The 21,238-nt window shown below is 50.1% G+C and overlaps 1 non-coding gene across 1 annotated transcript; it reads right to left on the minus strand.

Moving 5' to 3' along the window:
• Positions 1–4,137: 4,137 nt before the first annotated feature.
• Positions 4,138–4,210, minus strand: TRNAK-CUU. The gene has a single exon. It is a non-coding gene; the product is annotated as a tRNA-Lys (tRNA).
• Between the last annotated feature and the right edge of the window lie 17,028 nt (positions 4,211–21,238).

Genomic DNA, 21,238 nt, shown 5'->3' on the forward strand with positions numbered 1-21,238 from the left:
GAATCTATGCAGGCCCCGGAATCCAAGGGGGCACGTTGGTAGCCCCGGTGAAGGCCTCATCAGCTGACATTTCCAGCAACCCTTTAAGAGCCTGTTCCCCCACAGCTTTGCCAAACGTGCTACCATCGGTTCCCACAGCCTGGTCTTCATGTAGGAGGGAGTCCAGCATCAGGGGAGTGGTAAACGAGGGTGGGAGGGGGCCGGGCGAGCTTGAGGGTGCAGGATGGGTACTGCTTCTCCCTCTGCTGTGGTTACTTGCGTTGGCATGGGTGAGGAGGCATCAAGCTGTGCACTTAGGAGTCATGCACATCACCATACCTACCATGTACCTTAATAAAAATATCTTTAAAAGCCACTTTATTTGGGGGTGGCTGGGTGGGGCCGTCGCTTAAACATCTGACTTCATCTTGGCTCAAGTCTTGATGTCAGGGTCTTGAGATCCAGGTCTGCATCTAGCTCTGCATCCTGGGTGTGGAGCCTGCTTAAAATTCTCTTCCTCTGCACTGTCCCAGCCCTGCCTGCTCTTTCTTCCTTTCTCTCTAAAAAAAACCAAAACAAAACAAAAAAAGTCCCCTTATTTTAGATATAGGAGATTTTCAAACAGAATTTTCTAACTAGAAAGAATAATTCATTATGTGGCATGCCTGACTTTTTCAATATGCACCTCCAACATAGAAAGGCATTCTCTCATTTACCACGATACCACGATCATACACACACAATTAACAGTGGTTCCCTAAAATCATACAATTCCTATTCCATGTTTCCTCACTTGCTCCTAAAATATTTGAATGTTTGTTGCTTATTTTTCTTTTTTTCGAAACAATCTATTAAGTGACAGTTTGCATTTGGTGGTTAAGTCTCTTAAATCTTTAAATCTAGGCCCCAAGTTCCTAAGGTGAAAATCTGTGGATACAATTCAAAGGATCCATGAAATCACATAGGTGCAAAATTACATCCTTATTTCAACCACATTCAAAATGAAATTTAGCATTTCCTTTCATTATAGATGAAGGAAACAAAGTGCAGTAACCCCAGCAACACCTGTGGCTTTGCCACACTATAAATTAGATGTTTTCACTCATATTGCAGTTCTTGTATAGATCTCAGAGCTATCGTGTAAATTCATTATTTTGAAGTTACTACACTTATTAGATCGTGTTATTTCATGCATTAGAAATGAATCAAGTGGGGATCCCTGGGTGGCTCAGCAGTTTGGCACCTGCCTTCAGCCCAAAGACTGATCCTGGGGTCCCAGGATCAGGTCCCACGTCAAGCTCCCTGCGTGGAGCCTGCTTCTCCCTCTACCTGTGTCTCTGCCTCTCTCTGTGTGTCTCTCATGAATGAATAAATAAAATCTTTTTAAAAAAAAAAAAAAGCCTCGATTAGATCTAAGTTGAGTTTTTGACAAGAACATTTTACAGGTGATGCTGTGCACTTCTGAACTGCGTCCCATTGGAAACACACGATATTTGGCCATCTCATTAGTGATGCTAAATTTGATCACTGGGCTAAGGAGGTTAAGATCATTTTGTTTTTGCATAATCAAATAGTATTTAAATTTATATAGATTTAAAGCCATGTATAAAAGCAGAGGGGATAGTATGATGAACTGTGGTATATACATTGCTCAGCCTCTAAGTTAATAACCCACAGCCAATCCTGTTTCATTGCTGTGCATCATTCCTCTCGCCACCAAAATCCATAACACAAAGCCCAGATATCATATCTATTTCCATTATAAACAAGTTAGTACACATCTTTTATGTTTTCTCTCTCCAAATTTTTTTAAAGAATTTTTTTTTTTAAGATTTTACTCATTTATTAATGAGAGAGAGAGGGAGTGGGAGAAGCAGGCTCCATGCAGGGAGCCCAACATGGGACTGGATCCCAGGTCTCCAGAATCAGGCCCTGGGCTAAAGGCGGTGCTAAACTGCCGAGCCACCCGGGCTGCCACTCTCTCCCAATCTTTATTTAAATTTCAGTTTAACATACAGTGTAATATTAGTTTCAGGAATAGAATTCAGTGATTCATCACTTCTATATAACACCTGGGAATTGAAGGTCTCTTTTAAAAATATGTTACTACATTTAAAAATATTTAAAAATTAAAAAAAAACAAAAAAAAAACAAAAAAAAAACAAAAAAAAAATATTTAAAAATTAGAAATAGCAATAAATCATCAGTCAACATAATACATCACTAGCCAGCAATAAGAAAAAAAAATATTTGAGATCAAGCTCATTTTTAAATGTTAGTTCTGAAGGAGCTGTGACCCTAACTCCCTCCCTGGAGGGGAACGCCTGCATTGATTTTCCTAACGCTTTGAAATGAAATGAAATGAATGGTAATTACTTAATACAGAGCATTAAAAAATAAATTTTAGGGGCACGAGGGTGGCTCAGTGAGTTAAGCATCTGCCTTTGGCTCAGGTCATGATCCCAGGGTCCTGGGATCAAGTCCTGCATCGAGTTCCCTGCTCAGTGGGGAGTCTGCTTCTCCCTCTGTCTCTGTGCTTGGTCTCTTGCTCTCTCTCTCAAATAAATAAATAAAATCCTTAAAAAATAGTAATCATATCTAAAAATAAATAAATAAATTTTAAATCAAGATCCCCTCCTAGTGGAACACTGGTTATATTAGTGTCCTGAGGCTGTCATAACAAGGTGCCCTAGAGTGTAATCTATCTCACAGCTCTAGAAGCCAGAAGTCTGAGCTTAGGGTGTGGACAGGGCTGCTTCCTCCTGAGCTGGGAGGAGAGCTTGCTCTGACTCTCCCTCTAGCTCTAGTGGTAATGGTTGGCGTTCCCTGCTTGTGAAAGCACTCTGCCCTCTGCCTGCATCCTCACATAGTCTTCTCCTTTGTGTCCAAATGTGCATTTCTAGGTGTGTGTCTGTGTCCAAATTCCCTTTTTATAAAGACACCAGTGGAACTGGGTTAAGAGCTCATGATACCCCCGAATGACCTCATTTTGGCTAATTACCAAAACACTATTTCCAAATAAGGCTACCTTCTGGGGTACCAGGGGTTAGGGCTTCAGCACATGCATTTTACAGGAGCGCAGTTCAACCCATAATACCAATGTTCAATTTAAAATGGATGCATGAAAAAATAAAATAAAATAAAAATGGACGCATGGTGAATATTTCTGGGCGAAAGAGTGTACTTATGGTGATAAGCACTGGGTAATGTACAGAATTATTGAATAACTGTATTGTATGCCTGAAATAATATGACACTGTATGTTAACTATGGTGGAATTAAAAATCAATAAATCAATAGATGGGTGATATCTTCATTAACTTCTTATCAATTTGCTAATTTGCCTCTTCTCTGACAGAGTTTTTGCCTTTTGAAAAATTCTATGCCACTCGCATCACTAGAGATTCTTAAACTACTGTAATAATAGAAGTATTTAGGGATCATCATTTCTGATGCTGAAATCTTCCGTGTGTTTCTTCCAAAGCCTGAACTTGTATCTTGAATTGGTGATAACAGCATCCAGTAGCTGCGGAGAATGTTTGGGAGTTGCTACATATGATGAAAAGTATCTACTTGATAAGGAAAACATTTGCAGCTGTCACCATAAAAACAAAGTTTTACCCCTAAGAACTTGTTCTTTCAGGAAAACTTGTGCGGGGGCGGGGGGGGGGGGGCAAGGTCTTTTGAGACTCCCAAACGTCAGGTGGAAAATTCTAACCCTACAGTTTGAATCACTAACTTGGGGAGGAAAGATTAAAGCAGTCCTGAGGGTCTGTTCACAGCAGGTTACCCCATCAGCTGACCCCTGAGCGGCCCTGGGGACCCTGCACAGCGCCCCCCACCCACTGGCCCTTCCCACAGGCAGGAAGCCAGTGAAGGACAGGACATCAATCTGCATAATAGACCTCGCCAGTCACAGCGGGTCCCCAAACTGGGCAATACCGCACAGCATTCAATTAAATATTAATTAGATAATTATAAATTAGATATTTTCAAAAACCCACATTTCAGATGTTTTAACTCGGGCAGTTTTTTGGGTTTTTTTTTTTTTTTACCTACTGCACTGTTTGATGACAAGGCAGCCCAGGTCGCACGGAGCACTGTGGGTGAGAACAGGCTGGGGGACCCGGGGGCAACTTGGAAAATCAAAAGGGTAACCGCCCAACGTGGGGCTCGAACCCACGACCCTGGGATTAAGAGTCCCATGCTCTACCGACTGAGCTAGCCGGGCGGGCGGACGCTGCCTCCTTCCTGGAGCCCTTCAAGGGAGTAAGATTGTTCCAGCCCGCTCCAAGATTCGGGGTCCTCATTAATTCTATTTCTCATATCTTGGGGGGTAAAGTTTTGCACTTTACCTCGCAACACTGCGGTTCGTTTCTGATTCTGCGCACACAAACTCTGATTGATAAAACGTGGGACGGCCCCCTAGTGGTCAGAGGTACCGCGGCCGCACGGGCGACCCCGCTGCGACCTGGAGATGGGAGTGGGCGTGGGGCGCGGCGGGGCGGGACACCTGCCCCAGGCCATCCAGAGGACCCCGGCGGGACGCGCGCCCCCGGTGCAGGGGGACCCAGGAAGTGCGGGACACCTGCTCCAGGCCATCTCAGGGAACCACGGAGCAGGTGTTGGCCCTGATGCAGGGAGCAGGGAAGGTTCCGGACACCTGCCACCTGCGTGGACGCATACCCTGCAGCAAAGCTCGGAGCCCGAGGCACAGTAAGGAGAGCCAGCTGGCCTCTGGCGCCTGTGTGCGCTTGAGGTTTCTGGAATTTTTCTGAGGTTTTATGGGATTTTGCAACTAAACCATGCCATATTGTTCACACAATAGAAGGTCATGGAAAAACTAAGCAGTCTCAGAAATTAATTGAAAATACCAGACCGAAAAAAAAAAAAAAAAGAAAAGAAAATACCAGACGGTGTTTGGTCGCCCACAGATCTAAAAGATGGGAAGGGACACTATTTCAATCCTCTCCCCACTAGCACCGAAAAATCAAAGACTTATTTTGCTTTTCTGGTAGGAACTGTAGTTGTCATTACCACCTGGTTCCAGGTGATGAGGAAGTGTGCTGCTTCATAGGAAAAAAAACAAAACAAAACAAAACAAACAAAACCGTAAACACGTAGGATCAGAAAAAGCATAATTTTGCAGACTCTTAGAAATAAGGATTATCAAATTGTAGTTAAACCATTGCATTCATCATTGGTGGAGAACTGGACATTCACACGGGGTCAAAGTAACAGGACACATATTACTCCCTAGTTGCAGGAGGAGCAATTGAATAGAGGAATGGAGAGATGGGGCTGTCACCACCCTGAGAAATTCACCTGAGTTTTGCTAGTGGTTTTACTAAACCTCAACAAGAGAGTGTGTCTTTAACGGTGATGTAATATCAAGAACACGGGATCAGTGGTAATTATCCTAGCAAAAAATGTTTTATGTGTATCTGCCAGCCATTAGATATTAATTCCAGTTCACAGGAAAGGAAGAAGGGTGAGGAACAGATGAATGACACTACGCAGAAGCCATAACACAGAATCAGAATGGGGGCATTCTACAGGGAGGACTGGCCCAGGGTCTTTGATGAGTGTTATGTTCCTAGAAATGACTTCTGGATGAAGAGGCCCAAGGGCCGAGCCAGCAGATGTGATAGGTGATCCTGGATGCTGTTCTGGATAAACCAGCTATCAAACGGATTTGGGGATCAACATGAGAAATGTGAATATAGTTTCAATATCAGATGAGATGAACATTCCCTGTAATAGCAGAGTGGAGGTGGCTGATTGGAAGAAGCAGATTGCAGGCAAAATGGGATCTCTCCTCTTAGGAGAACCAAGGCGATGTAGTCAGATATTTCAGATATTTTTTTTCTTCCTTTTTTACTTTTTTTCTTTCTTTCTTTCTTTCTTTCTTTCTTTCTTTCTTTTTTTTTTTTTTTTCATGTAGTCAGGTATTAATGGTGACGCTTGGAAAATAGGAATCCCAAGTTGCACTTTTTGAATATTTGTTTGCTTTGATTCTCTAGCTTCCTAAAATGCGTCTGTATACGTGCATAATCATAAAAAGGTTACTTTTTAAAAATAGTTGAAAAAGAAAAAAGAAAGTAAAAGAAAGGGAGGGCCGTCACGCAGTTAACAAGTTCACACGTTGCTTTACAATTTGGCTGACAGAAATGGGAGCCCAGAAGTCTGGATTCTTCTCATCCATAAGAGGACTGCAGTGCTGGTCCTTCTAGCAGGCCAGGCAAAGAAGGAAAGCTGATCATCCTGCAGCTTGTAGGACCCTTGACAGTAAGCCATTTAAACCAGACTCATTCCTTGGGTACCAGGACCAAAATGATGCAGCTCAAGAGATCCTGTGATTTAGAAAGAACTGTTCTGAGACCAAAGATACCTTGATCCTTGTTCCTTTGGAATCATGTTTGTGTGTGTGTGTGGGGGGGGGGTTTCAACATTGTAGTAGAATAATACATAACATAAAATTCGTGTTTTAACTGTTTTGAAGAATTACAGATCAGTGGCATTTGGCGCATCCATACTGTTGTGCAACCATGACCACTGTCTGTCTCCAGAACTCTCTCATTGCCCCACCTGACGTTCCTTTCCCATACACCTTCCCCATATCCTGGGACTCAGTATTTGGCTCCTAGGTACCTGATATGAGTGGAATGGTAAGTATTTGTCTCTATGTGACTGGCCTATTTCACTGAGCATCATGCCCTGAGGCTCGTCCATGTTGTAACAGATGTCAGAACGTCCTTCCTTTTAAGCCTGAGGATACTCGCACGTGCATATGTGTCACCTTGTGTTGATCTATACATCTGTCAGTGGACATGTATGTGACTTCACCTTCTCTCTCAATGTTGGTGAAAAAATATCTGTTCAAATGCCTGCGTTCCACTCCTTTGGGTATATATACATCCAGAAATGGAATAGCTGGGTCATATGGCAATTCTAAGTTTAATTTTTTGAGGCATTTCTGCAATTTTCAGCCTTCATGCAAATCATTTCCTTAATGTGGGCTTCTATTTCTTCAGCTGCAAAATATGAGGGTAGGGAGAGTGAGAGAGGGCTTCAGAAGGTCCCTAAGGAACTCATGAACTAGTGACCACCCTGGCCCTGGACAAAAGTGCTGATCTCCGTAGAATCTCACTGAGTACAAGAAGAAAAGCTCTTCTTCCCAAGAGGCATGACCTGACTTCCATTAGGTGCTGGTCCTGGGAAGCCTGTGGATGAGGATGGAGGGATAGAGAATGGGTGGCCAAGATTGCAAGGCCAGCAGCAGGACTGGGCCCTTCTGTCCCACCCTACCTGACCCCAGCATCTCCTGCCACCCCTTCAGTTCACCTTCTTTGTTTTGAGTTGGGTGGGGGGGGCGGGGGTGAAGCCAGGGTCCAGGCCAGTCTAAAACACAAAACACTTAAAATTTCAATAAGGAGATTTCATTCAAGGGAACCACACCAGGGCACCTGGATGACTCTTTGGGTTAAGCGTCTGCCTTTGGCTCAGGCCCCTGGTCCTGGCATCCTGGGATTGAGTCCAGCATCAGGCTTTCTGCTAAATGCATCCTAAAGGAGGGAGTGTGCTTCTCCCTCTCTCTCTTTGCTGCTCCCCGTACTTGTGCTCTCTCTCTCTCTTAAATAAATAAAATCTAAAAAAAAAAAAAAAAAGAAAGAAAGAAAGAAAGAAAGAAAAAAGAAAAGAAAAGAAAAGAAAAGAAAAGAAAAGAAAAGAAAAGAAAAGAAAAGAAAAGAAAAAACCACCAACAACAAAGGAAATGCACCGTCTTCCAGTGTCACCATGGAGACAGGCTGAGCTGAGAATCAGTCTGGTCTCCTTCCCCCTCCCCTCTGGGTACCAGCCGCAGCTAAACCAGACTCCTCTCTGATTTGGGGGCAACCTCTGAAGCCAGCTCTATCTTTCAGATATGTCACCTAAAACTCTCCAGGCAGGTTGTCCACTGCCTTGGGATGAAGTCCTGAGTCTGAACCTCGTAACTAGATCTGCCCCATCTTAATGGGTCTTCACCTGTTGGCCTTGATGGCTGACACCCCGCCCCCACTCCATGCCTGCTGTTTGGCCACACTGAGCTGGGAAGAGCAGAGCTGCACATTTGCAGGCCTCCAGGATGCCAAGTGCCCTTCTTCTTGGCCTGGAGTCTCACTCCCTACTCTCCCTTCTCAGCTCCATCCTGGAAGACCCTGGTCAGGAGGTCCCCACCCCAGGAAGGCTTTGCTGCTTCCCAGATGGTGAACATGCTGTTCTTATACACCCCTGGTCGACTACGCTCCCTTCTGAGTCAAGGGTGCAGAAAGTAAGCACATAGGCACTGGCCTGAGACCACCTAGGTTCGAATGCCCACTAGGTACCCGTACAGCCTTGTGGTTTGCAAACTGCCTACCGGACCTCAAGAAGCCTGCACGACTGGATATGTGTGCTGCATGCTGCTTGGTACACAGGGCACTGGGCTTCCTCACTAGGCTGTGAGTCTGGCAGGATGAGGACCTAGTTTTCCACCCTCGGTGGGTGCCCATTGAGTGAGAAGCATCATACCATGTACTCTCCACTGATGATCTCATTCATATCAAGGAGACGAGACTATAGATTCCAGGCATCCCTGGGCATTGTGGGGGTGGGGATGAGGCAGCCTGGCTGTCAAGAGGAGGCCACACTGCTGTCAAGGTCCCTGATGGCTGTTGTGAAGCAGATAGGTGGCAATGAGCATTGGTGAGGATGGAGAGGACCCTCCTGCACTTGGCAGAGCTGGAGAAGGCCTGCCAGGTCCCCAGAAGAGCGCGCACAGAGTTAGCACCGGCCTGGAGGTACAACTCCCAATGCGGACCCAAGAGAATTGAAAACTCTTCCCAGTGTTCACAGCAGTGCCTTTCATAACAGCCACTGTGTGGAAGCGACCCACATGTAAGCGTCTACTCTGTGAATAATATGTGGTCCACTCGGGGGTGAAACAGCCTTCAGCCCTTATGGGAAGGAAGGCACAGGCTACAATGTAGATGTTCCCTGGGAACATTATGCTCAGTGACACGAGCCAATCAGGAAAGACCACCTGTTGCACGATTCCATTCATACGGAATGTCCAACAGGAAGCAGGGTACTGGCTGGGGGAGGCGGGAGATGTTCTAAATTACACGGTGATAATTCTACATCCATATGGGAAAACCCACTGAACCGCAGAGTTTTAAAAAATGAATCTTACAGGGGCACCTTGGTGGCCTGTTGGTTGAGCGTCCGACTCTTGATCTCTGCTCAGGTCATGATCTCGGGGTCGTGGGCTGCAAGTCGAGCTCTGCGCTGGGCCTGGGATCTGCTTGGGGTTCTCCCTCTGAGGAAGAAAAAGTGAATTTTAAAGTGTGTAAATTATATCTCCATAAGCTCCATTTTAAAAAGAAGGGGAAAATGCCAAAACAGGATAAGAGTTTAGATGTCTTCTAAATATTTAAGTTGCAGGATGAATGTTCACTTTTTTCCATCTTGTCAGTGTGTTTGGTGACAGAACATACAACTTCATTCGGACCAAATGTCAAATGTCTAAAGTCTAAGTCTCTAAAAGCCCCGGGGGAGGTAAGGCCTGGAGCAGCAGGGCTTCTGCTACTGCCCACCGCCCCCGCCCTGTGCTCTGTGATGCCAGGCAAGGGTCTCTCCCACTCTGCGCCCCAGAGTCTTCATCTATGGAATAAGGACACACAGGCGAGGGTCCTGTGGGGCTGGGCCTCCTCTTTGACCTTCGCAGGGACAGCTGGCGGAACTCGGGGGGCTCCCACGCCTTCCCACCCATGCCCTGCAGGGCATCTGTGCAGGTTGAGGACAGAAGGGAAACTGTGAGCCCCGTGCACTCACAATGGTGCCATTGTGCCCAGCAGGGCCTCTTTGTTCTTTTCGGCTAAATGTTCCAGCCTCCCAGATCAGTGTCCACTCTCCAGTTCTGCAAGGAGTGGGCCGTAGCATGGGGGAGCGCCGTGGGCAGGAGCCAAGAGCCTTCCGCAGGCCTTCATAGTAACAGCTGCCCATTGGTGGGGTCTCCGATCTGCGAGGCGCCTTCAGGCACTAAAAGCATCATCAGCTGGGCTGGGTTACATGGCCTGTCCGAGACCACACAGCTAACAAGCAGCAGGGCTGGGCTTCGGGCCCCTTGAAGGCCCTCTCTTACGCATGACGTCATCACTTGCTCTGATGCCCCTTCTCATTTTCCATGACGCTGGCACCTGCCTATGCACTGTGTGCACACAAACTCATTAAAGCCTCAAAACAATGGAAAGTGTTGTAATTACCATCACATGGCTAAGGAAACTGAGGTACAGAGTGGTAGTGCTGGCTCAAGGTCACACAGCTAATGAATAGTGGAACTAGAACACAGATGAAGAGGTCCGGCTCCTGCACCCCACTTTCACCATGGTGCACCCAGCAGCTGGTAAGTTCTTGAATCTGACCTTTCACTGTCTGGAGCTCATGAAGTGTTTCTGGAAGGCTTGAAAAGGGATTTAAGGCTACTTGACCTGAGCCGAAGTCAGGAGTCCAGCACTTAACTGACTGAGCCACCCAGGCGCCCCAGCAACTAAGTTTTTTTAATGCTCACATTGTACCAGCTGAACCAAACCTGCCCGTGGGCCACATGTAGTCCTTGGGCTGCCAGTCTTCACCTTCCAGCACAGAATGATTTAGTCAGTAGAACCCCCAGGATCCACTCAGCACTGCGGTCAGGCCTCCCTGCCCCTGGGATCCTAGGCATGATGGGGATCAGCTGAGGTCTGAAGGTCCTGCCACCAGGGGTGAGAGCACATGCCCCATGCCTCTCCACCAAGACATCCCTTCCAGGTCAGCACCTGGCTGGGAGCCTCCTGCCCTGGACCCTGGGGGTCCTCAGGGAATCAGCAGCTGCTCTGGTGAGTCAGACCAGGCTTCCAGGCTCTATACAAGCTCTTCTTCCCCAGGGGACAGGGCTGCAGCTGTGCAGGTAGGGGCAGCCCCAGCCATGCCTCATCCAGAGGGCAGCAGCCCACAGTACCCTGGGCCCTGAGGCAGCCCGCCCACGACAAGCCCTGCCCTTCTGGAGGGCAGGTAACATGCATGTGTGACCTCTGAACTCACAGCCCCTTAGCATTTAGGGAGCCAGTTTCATTTCACAGACTCAGAGCTAGAAGTCACTCAGTTTCTCATTTTACAAAGGAGGAGACAGGCCCCCACGGGCCGTTTTATTATCTCTGAGCCCTGAACAGACACTGGTACGCCAACGTTCCCAGTAGCATTAGTCACAACCCCCACAGGTGGAAACAGCTCAGTGGTCCATCAACAGGTCAGTGGATAAACTAAGCACAGCATACACACACGATGGGATATTATTCATTCATAGGAAGGAAGGAAATTTTGATATATTCTATGACATGGATGGGCCTTAAAAAATTGTGCTAAGTGAAATAAGCCAGACACAGGACAAATACTGCAAATGTTGTATGATTTCAGTTACAGGAGGCTCCTAGAATAGCCAACTTCACAGAGACAAAGATTCCAGGGGGTTGGGGGGTGGGAAGGGAAAGATATGTTTAACAGCACAGAGCTTTGGGTATAACAGGGCGATGCTCACACAGCACTGTGATCGTCCTTACCCTCCCTGATTCATGTCCTCACAAATGGTTTACCTAATAAATATTACGCGTATCCTACCACAATACAAAGACTCTGAAGCCCTCCAGACACTTCTTATTGGAGTCCCCATCCTGATGTCACACCAAACATGCCGACATTTAGGAAGCCGCACGAGTTGAGCAAGGCAGCATGTGGGCTCCTGGCCTGTTCAACCTGCCTACAGGGGACCACTGGGTAAAATGCAGATGGCACCTGAGACAGTGTTGGAACCGTGGTCATGTTTGGGGAAAGTGGACAAAAGAGGACCTTCAGGGGTGTGTGCCAGGCTCTCTCTCCTGATGTGGGAGTTGTCACCCGGGCTTCGCTCTACACTCAGCACTGTCAGGTGCAGGAACCAAGACTCGCAGGAAGAAGGCCCAAACAGCCCTGCAGACCCCTGTAGCTCCAACCTACTTCTCTCACAAGTGGGGAGCCAGAGAGGCCCAGAGCGGGAAGGGCCCTGCCCAGGTCACACAGCACGCAAGTCCAGGGTCTCCTGATGCTCAAGCCAGTGCCCTTCCTACCAGTCCTCCTCCCCACCCTCTCCCTCTCCTCCCCTGCTAGGTGGGGGAAGCTCTGAGCTCAGAGCACACCAGCGCCCTCCAGAGCTGCAAGTCTCTACTGATAGTAAGGAGCAAAGAGACTCTGGGAAAAGCTGCCACAGGGAGATTGATATGTGTTTTTTTTTTTTTTTTAATTCATTTATTTGAGAGAAAAAGAGAGAGAGAATCTCAATCAGACTGACTGCTGAGCAGGGAGCCGCACAGGAGCTCAATCTCAGAACCTTGAGATCATGACCTGAGCCGAAGGCAGACATGTCACTGATGACCCATCCAAGAACCCCTAAAGTTTTACTTAAATTCTGATTAGTGAACCTACAGTGTAATATTAGTTTCAGGTGCACAATATAGTGACCCCACTCACATACAATACTGGGTGCTCATCAGGATAGGTGCCCTCCTCCATCCCCATCACGTGTTCTCCATCTCCTCTACATCCCTTCCGGTGACCCTCAGTGTGTTCTCTGTAATTAAGAATCTGATTCTTGGTTTGCCTCTTTCTCTTCCTTTTATTCTCTTGTTTCTTCAATTCCACATATGAGTTAAATCATATGTATTTGTCTTCCTCTGACTTGCTTTGCTCAGCATAAAAAGATTTCATTCTTTCTGATGGCTAAATGATAGTCCATTGTGTATACATCACATTTTCTTTATCCGTTCATCAGTCCATGGACACTGAGCTGATTCATAATTTGGCTATAAACATAGGGGTGCACTTGCCCCTTCTAGTATGCATTTTTGTGTCCTTTGGGTAAATACCTAGCATTGCAATTTCTGATCGTAGGGTGGTTCTATGTTTTACTTTCTGAGGACCCTCCACACAATTTTCCACGGTGGCTGCACCAGCTTGCACTCTTGCCAACGGCTCACTGGGGTTCCTTTTTCTCCCCAAATAGCCAAAGCAATCTTGAAAAAGAAACTGACAAACACCTAACAGCAGAGCTGAGTTTTGGACTGGCAGCGGCCAGGAGCGAGAAATCTTCAATTTCCATCTTTAGGGCGTCCCTATGTCTTCACCGAACCCTGGCTAACTTCCCCAAACCTTGAAGGACGGTGTAGCCTGGCCTCGGAGCCATCAGGGGTCAGAGATAAGAGCAGTTACCTTTAGCTGAGTGCCTACTATGTGTCAGGTGTGTCTCCTTTACTTCACAGAGCAACTCAACGAAGCAGACGTGAACATCTCCCACTTCACACACGGGGAAGTCGAGGCTCAGAAAGGTGTGGGCTTGATTCATGGAAGTGTCGAATCACTATGTTGTACACATGAAACCAGCATAACACTGTATAGTAGCTACACTGGAATTAAAAATTTAAAAATAATAATGATAATTTTTGTAACAAGGTGTGAGGATTTGCTGAGGATTACACAGGGACAGAGCTGTCTGAGTCTCCCTCAACTGCAGAGTAACAGAGCGTTGCTAAACAGAGTCTCACAAAATACCCACCTTGTGGACCCTGGCCTTTATCAAAAGGAATGTTTACGGAGATTGAAGTTAAGCAGCTCCCAGAAAGCTTTTAAATTGTCTTCTGTACAAGAGAGTGAATCAGGCGGAGACGGGCTGAGCTAGAGACCTGGGGGCCAGCACCCAGCAAGGCAAAGCCCCGGCCACCTCAGGCCTCCACTGCCCTGCGGCCGGGACAGGCCTGGGGGGTTCCAGGTGACAGACTGGGCCTCAGCTAGGTCTGCCTGCTTCAAGGGACCTTATAGACAGGGAGGAGAGATAACGGGGGGGGGGGGGGGGGGGGGAAGGGTGACCTCCATCTGGGTTTGCCCAGGAGCCAGAAAACCCGCCCCAGGCAAACCGAGTGGTTCCTCAGCCCTCAGGCTGGCCTGCCTTCCATCAGACCGAGGGACACAGGCCAAGACACAAGATTCCTCCCCTTGGTTTCCCGGTCTCATGGGCAGGGGCTCGGCTAGAACGTCTGAAGCTGCCTCTCGCCTCACCATTCCTCAGTAGGGACCTATGTCTTGCTGACCAAGCTGACGCCAACTCGTGGTCTCCACATGGCTGCTGCCCTGGGGCGTTACGGAGAAACCAGCTGTGATAACCCATGTGGCAGCGGGACCTGTGTAGGAGCCCCCGCATTCATCCAGTGTGTGGTTAGGAGGTGATTATTCATCCTCACCACAGCAGGGGTGTTTGAAATGGAGCCCATCCACCCGCAGGGAATTAAAAGTGGGCTTACAGATCAGATCCCCATTTACTTGGCATTTTAACCAGCTACTTAGAAGCTGAGAAACCTAAAGTGGAAACATCAGGAGTGGGGGCCATGCTCATTTGCAGGTCAGTAGGAGTCTTCAACACCCCTCCAGGCTCGACAGCCGGAGCAGGGAAGCGGGTAACTGGCTTCAAGAGGCTCCACTCAGCCTGTAGAGGGGGTCCTGCCCCAAGGGACTGAGCTTCCGGCACAATGTGGCAGGTGCCCTCCAAGTCCCCAGGAAGTGGGGGAAGCCAAAATACGGGGCAGTTGAACAACATGACTTGTCAGCGCATAAGCTGGGCATGTGCATGACATTTGTCACTCACCCCAACCCGCTGTCAGTGGTCCGGAGTGCTTTAAAAGAGAAAGCTGAAGACATGTTGACAGGTGCAGGGCTGTCAGACCAGAAGGCTGAGCATCCAGGGGCCTGGAAACTGGGGCCATAGAGCATCATGGCACAGATGGTGGGCACACCAGCAGATCCCCATCTCACGGGGCTGGTGCCCTGGGCAGAGGGGACAGCAAGAGTGGGTCTGTGCAAGGTCTGGGTCCAGAGAGGGCTGCAGAGGGAGCCCATTGCAGGCAGAGGCAAGGGATCTGGGGCTCTGTCCTGCGAGTTTCTGCTGTTCACTTGGGTTGTCTACAATGGAGTATTTGGAGCATTGTCGACACCAGGTGCTTGACCATGGAGATGTTTTCACCATAAAATAAACATGGAGCAGACTGCAAACTGGTGAATTCTGAGGATAAAACTCAAGACTTTAAAGAACGTTTCACTCCCAGCTGCATGGAGAGTCCTTGAGATCACAGGGGTGGAGAGGTCTGGGGAAGCACCACCAGGCAGCAGGGACCCCGGGGGGTGGGGGGAGCGGCAGCAAAGTCAGCTTTGAGTGTATGTTCCAGTTCCCAGAGCGCCCAAGGCAGGTGGGAAGGCCCACAGAAAGGGCCCTTTGAGTTGGGCCGTGATGTAGGCTGTGCTTTCACCAGGGAAGGGTAGGGGTGGGAGGGGAGCTGGAAGCAGGGGAGGAGGCTGTGAGGAGGACCAGGAGGAGGGATGGGAGGGGGGACGTCCTGAGAGGAGGGCCAGGGAGGAAGGCCAGGAGGAGGGGTGGAGGGGCGGGTGGGGAGGTGGTGGGGGGAGGTGGGCAGGGAGAGGGGCTGGTCCAAGGTACCCTGTGAGCATGGGAGGAAAGGCAGGAAAGGCCTCCTGCCTTTCCTGCCCAAGGTGGGGGCACAGCATACAGGATGGAACTCCCACTAAGAGGCTGCAGGGGGTGGTGGGATGAGGCCCTGAGGCGGAAGGACAGCATGTGACAGACACCACCACCTGGGTGCCTGCCTGCATGTAGGAGAGGCCTATGAGCCACGTCCTCCCCAGGAGCTGAAGGCCACGTAGCTCCTGTGGTCAGTTCTGAACATGACCCCCAGGCCAGCTGTGGCTCTCGGCTCTGCCTGCTAGCTGCCCTGTAGCCTTGCACCATTTTTTCAGCCAGGCTATGCCTCGTTTTTCTCATCTGGGAAGTGGGGACACAGAGGTCACAACATTTATAACAGGCCCAACTCACAGTGGACACTCAGGACATGGTAGCTGTTAGCATTTTCATTATTCAGTATTGAATGTTTCCTAATTTCCATTGTGGTTTATTTGTTTATTTTGCATCATTCATAAGCTTTTTCTCCTACATGCAGGTTTTTGTTTTGTTGCTGTTACCGACTTCCAGTGTAACTGGATTGTGATTGGAGGTTGGAGGTCTGTACAACAGGAGCTCGCTGGTTCTGCTGTCAAGTGATCTGTGGCTGGTTCACGGTCCGTCTTTACAAAGTTAATTCCCTGAACACTTGAAGGAACGTCTATTCTCTGAACATCAGCTGTAGGGTTTTATATTTATCCCTTTGATTGAGCTTGTTACCTGTGTCGCTGAGATTTTTCCATATACCCTGATTTTTAATCCGCTGAACCCTCGGCTATTGAGAGGTGTGTTCAGAACCTGCCACCATAATCGTGGATTTGTCCTTTGCTCCTTTGTGGTCCTATTGGTTTTTGCATCGTAGAATTTGAGGCTCTTCTATTTTTCGGATATGAGCCAACCATCTCCACGTATCTTGCTGGAGGGCTGTTATTTTGTGTTGTCCTCCAGTGAGCTGCTCTAGCCCTCGTGATGTCTGGTGCCCTTGGACGCCTCCCTCTGACGGTAGCACCGCTGCATCTTCCTGGTCACTCAGGTTCAGATTTGCAGGCTGCCAGCCGTTAATCTGCGGCCTGTTTGAGGTGAGTCTGTGCGAACAGCGAGGAGCTAGCCTCTGGGGTTGTTTTCCAAATGCAGTCTGACAATCTCAGGGCATAGATAGCATATGCACGCATGTCTCAGACACAGTGCCTGACGCACAGCCAGGCTGCAGGAAACGTTTGCAGATGTGAGTGGATCCCCATGAAGAGAACAAAAACACACACTGGCAGGTGGACGGCTTGGTCTCTGCCCGGTGGGGCAGCTCACATGACCTGCTCTAGGCTCAGACAGCCCATGCCCTGTCCCCAGGCTTCCACCTGTGCGGCTCCTTGTTGGACCTTGTGGGCTTGGACCCCACACTGCTAACCTGCCCAACTGCTGGGCTGCAAGGAGCAGGCAGGAAGGCGTGGGGGCTGCCACGGGACCTCTGTGCTAGCTCCCCGCCGCTGCCGCCCAAACCAAGGAGTACATGTGGGTGGCTTAGGACAACAGCACTCTATTCTCTCTAGTCTGAGAGCAGGGTGCTGGCGGGATGCACTCTCTGGGGAAGAGCCCTCTGCAAGGGGGCCTCCAACTCTGGAGTTAGCAGCAGATCTCCTTTTCCATCCTCACTGCCTGTCTCCACCTTCATGACACCTTCTTACGAGGACACAGCTGTTGGATTTAGGACCAAGCCCAACCTTAACCCAATCAACCTGCAAGAATCCTGCTTCCAAACAAGGCTGCCTCCCCGGGGCCTGAGGGTGCACGCTTAGCTGGTCTCCTTGGGGATGCGGCTCAGGCCTCAGAGCAGGTGTTTTCAGATACAGCTGTCAGCCTGGACACCAGCCCCACAGGGACGGCCTGCATCACAGACGTCACCCCCTGGCTCCCAGGCCAGCCCTGCTGTGTTCTGCTGGCTCCCTCTCGCCAGCATCGGGGGAGCCACCATCCTCCCTCACCGTTGTCGTGGCATCCCATGCTCACGTGCCACATGCCGTTTGGCAAGAGCTGTCCACACGGGCAGCCTCTCGTCTCTCACCTCCCAACTTCTCTTCCTCAATCTGGCCTTCCCCACCAAGCTGCCCAGCACCTCCCAGGAGCTGGGGATTGAGCCAGGGGCAGCCTCATAGGGATCTGTGCTCAGACCCCAGTTCTCAGCATCTGGAAGTCCCTGCATTGGCCCGAGGCCACCCTCCCCTGGCAACCTCCATGTCCACGGGGCCCTCTAGCTCCTCTAGCAGGCTGTTAGCCATCCCCATGTTTCCCCGCGTCACTCAGGTATGTCTGGACAGAGTGCCCCTTCCCTACAGCAGTCTGAGGTGACTCCTCCATGCAGTGGGCACAGTGCCATGTGGTTCCCCAGGGTGCTGATGGCGCAGGGGAGGTGTGGGGCACATAATGGGCTGCAGGGAGCCGAGCTCCAGAGGCCCCCGCCAGCAGGCCTGCCCCACCGCAGCCTGTGTTCCAGGAACAGCCCTCTGGGACCCGAGGACAGGTCCAGGAGAAGACCCTGCTCAGGTGAAGAGAAGGGGGACCTGCAACCTCATGATGTGCAGGCAAACTGCAGGATGAGAGTGCACACAGCAGAGTCCTCTCAGCCGTCAGACGCTTATTGACAGCCTGCTGTAAAGCAATAAAAGCAAGAATCAGACTCAGGTAGCTATGGTTTGTGATCGCAAAGAAGAAACAAAGACATACTCAGCACTCAGTGTGCCGTCCTTCAAGGGTGGAGCACTGAGTGGAAGGGACCAGGAAGACCTGTAGGCCTGGCCTGTGTCCTCCAAGGCGGGCCAGACGCACTGCAGGGGTGCCTGCGGCAGAGGGGGAGCTCAGGGCACACAGGCCAATGACCCCAAAAGCCTCTGCAGGGAGTGGGCTGGCATCGAGGCAAGGTCTAGAACACTTCTGCTGGGGTCACAATACCTAGAAGCCTCCCTGGAGGCAACGGGAAAGGGCACCTGGATGGGAAAGGAGGGCTCCAAGGCCCCTCCATCCTGAGGGGCAAGGTGCCAGGGCCCAGGGTTCACAGGCTACTGGGCTATGTGGCTCAGGTTGGGGCACCAGGTTGAGCCTGCTGCCCTCTTGGGACGGGGCAGGGGACCATCGTGCAAGCTGGAGATGCTCTTCTAGCTATGTGCTCCCCCGACCCCGACACAGGGTCCACTCAGAGGGGCTCCAGGAGCCAGAGGGTCCCCCACACACCACCGAGGGGACAAGCACTTTCTGGGATGAAGGGCAGTATCAGCGTGCCTGGGGCCACTCAAGCCATCACCCCCACCCTCACCCCACATACACACATCCCTGCAGCATCTGCTGCCCTGTCAGCCTGGCCTCTGGAGTACCGGTGCTCTCGGCAGGCACGCGACTCCTCGTCGCCTCTGTGTCTAGGCCGTGCGTGCTCACTGACAGATGCCCTCCGAGCATCTGTCTGCCTGCCGGGCTCTGGGCAGATGAGCCGACCCCAGGTCAGGGCTTGGGCCTGGCCGTCAGAGATGGCGGTGTGAGACTATCTCCCTCCGGGCTATGAGAAGCATGCAAGTCCCCACTGCCTAACCCGCCTGCCTCTGCGGGAAGGGCGGTCAACGCCAGCCCACTGCTCACACCCACCTGCAAGCTCCCTCGGAAATGTCGCGTCTGCTGGGCTCATACGCTGGGCTCATACGCTTGGCCCTCCCATCCACGTCTGCTGACAATTCCCATCCCAAGGTGCATGGGTGCTGTGGACCCGTGTGTCCCTCCTCACCATCCCCCAGCCCCGGGGCAGCTTGCGGAGAGGCCTCAGGCACGTCGGCTCTGGCCATGGCTGCCCACACCTCCCAGGGGCCGTAGTCCTTTTCTGGGTAAACAGCCTCACACTCTGATGACGAGAGCCAGGAAAGTCACCCTGATCTCTGGAAAGGAGACGGTTTACCAGAACCAATAGTCAGACGAACTCTGCTTTGTGGCAAGAAATGGCCCTAAGAGCAGTTTGCATGTGAAGAGCAGTCAAAAAACAGCACAGATGGTGTAAAAATTCATCATTGAGTCACTACTAATCCCCTCATTTTATGGAGAAAGAAACGAGTCCAGAGAGGCAGGGTGACTTGCTCAGGGTCACACAGCAGGGCAGACCAGGGGCTTCTGGCCAGGCTGGCTTCACGCCAAATGTCTTTGCCTCCCACACCTTGGTTGGTGTCCACAGTATGGTGTTCATGGGCTGATTACTGTGACTTTCTATGATATTCTTGAAACAGGATGATTTTAGAAGTGACCGTGTAAGAAGCTACTATTTCTGATTCAGAACTTGCAGCTCTCAGTCTCAGGGTGTCTCGGGAGAGGACCCTGTGTCACACCATTGGCTCTTAGGGACAGCTGGGACCTGGGCTGCAGGGAGAAGGTGGAAACTACAGTCCAGGCTTGTCCTCCCCTCCATTGCTCCATGAAACACTTCCCCCTACACGTGAGGGAGAAGTGAACTGCAAATGGCCCACTTTTAAAATTAACACCAAGAAAAATAATCACAGTTTGGTGCTGATGAAGCAGAGCAGTTCTTTACTTTCCAAAAAAGAGTAACTTCCTTGTAAGTGGACAAGTATTCCAAGGCACTAAGATCCTTCCTAAACACTGTGCTTTACAGAGATAGTGGCACTGCCCACACCACGAGCTGCAGGGTTTCACTGCGTCAGGCACTGGCTCTGGGATGGCACATCTGCAGACATGCAGGTTGACCAAGGTCCTGCATGGACTCTGGGCCTGGACACCATGCAGGCCGAATGGGCTTTCTTTTTCTTTTCTTTTGTTTTCTTTGAGTTTATTTATTCATGAGAGACACACAGAGAGAGGCAGAGACAGGCAGAGGGAGAAGCAGGCTCCTTGCGGGGAGCCCGTTAAGGGACTGGATCCCGGGATCCTGGGATCATGACCTGAGCTGAAGGCAGGCGCTCAACTGCTGAGCCACCCAGGGGCCAGAATGGGTTTTCCTTTACATTCGAGCATCAGGTTTTCCTCCCTGAGAAGCACCAAGCATGAACTTTATGCGCCAATGTTTGCCAAAGATGTGACTATGGCTCCGAGCTCTAACCACCTCCTCTCGAGGGAGGTGTGCGGAGAATGATTTACAGTGGCTCTGCATTGGGAAGAATCAACTACTGTCTACCATATGTAAAGCCTTTTCATTTACCTTTTGGGGTGCATGTGGGGAGCAGGTGGAGAAGGTGCTCCCATCCAAGGCCGATGTTAAGCACATACTGAAGATATGCTCCCCATCTAGGCTCACGGGAGTGTGGAAATCACCCAGCAACACCATACCCCCATGTGACCAACCCGCATCTGTTGGAATACCTCCAAGGACAGGTTTCTCACTACCTCATGATGCTAAAGTGCTCAAAAACGGGAAAAGTCCGTCATAAGTAGGGATCAAATTTGTTTCCCATGACTTCTCCCCACCACTCCCACAGCAGGTGCATGGTCTGTGGCCACCCAGGCTACCACTGTACCACTCCCACTCCCTTATGTGCATCTGAGACCTCTGGCTGTTCCTTGCAGCCACTTTTCAAGCAACAGCTGGCGCTCTCCAAGCCAGAGCACATGCCAACCAATGATGCTGATTAATCAGAGAAGCACCAGGATCTGGAGGACAGGGCACAGGCAAGCCTCCCAGATAAGAGCTCAGAA

This window comes from Vulpes lagopus, chromosome 4 (assembly GCF_018345385.1).
Source record: "Vulpes lagopus strain Blue_001 chromosome 4, ASM1834538v1, whole genome shotgun sequence".
NCBI lineage: Eukaryota > Metazoa > Chordata > Mammalia > Carnivora > Canidae > Vulpes > Vulpes lagopus.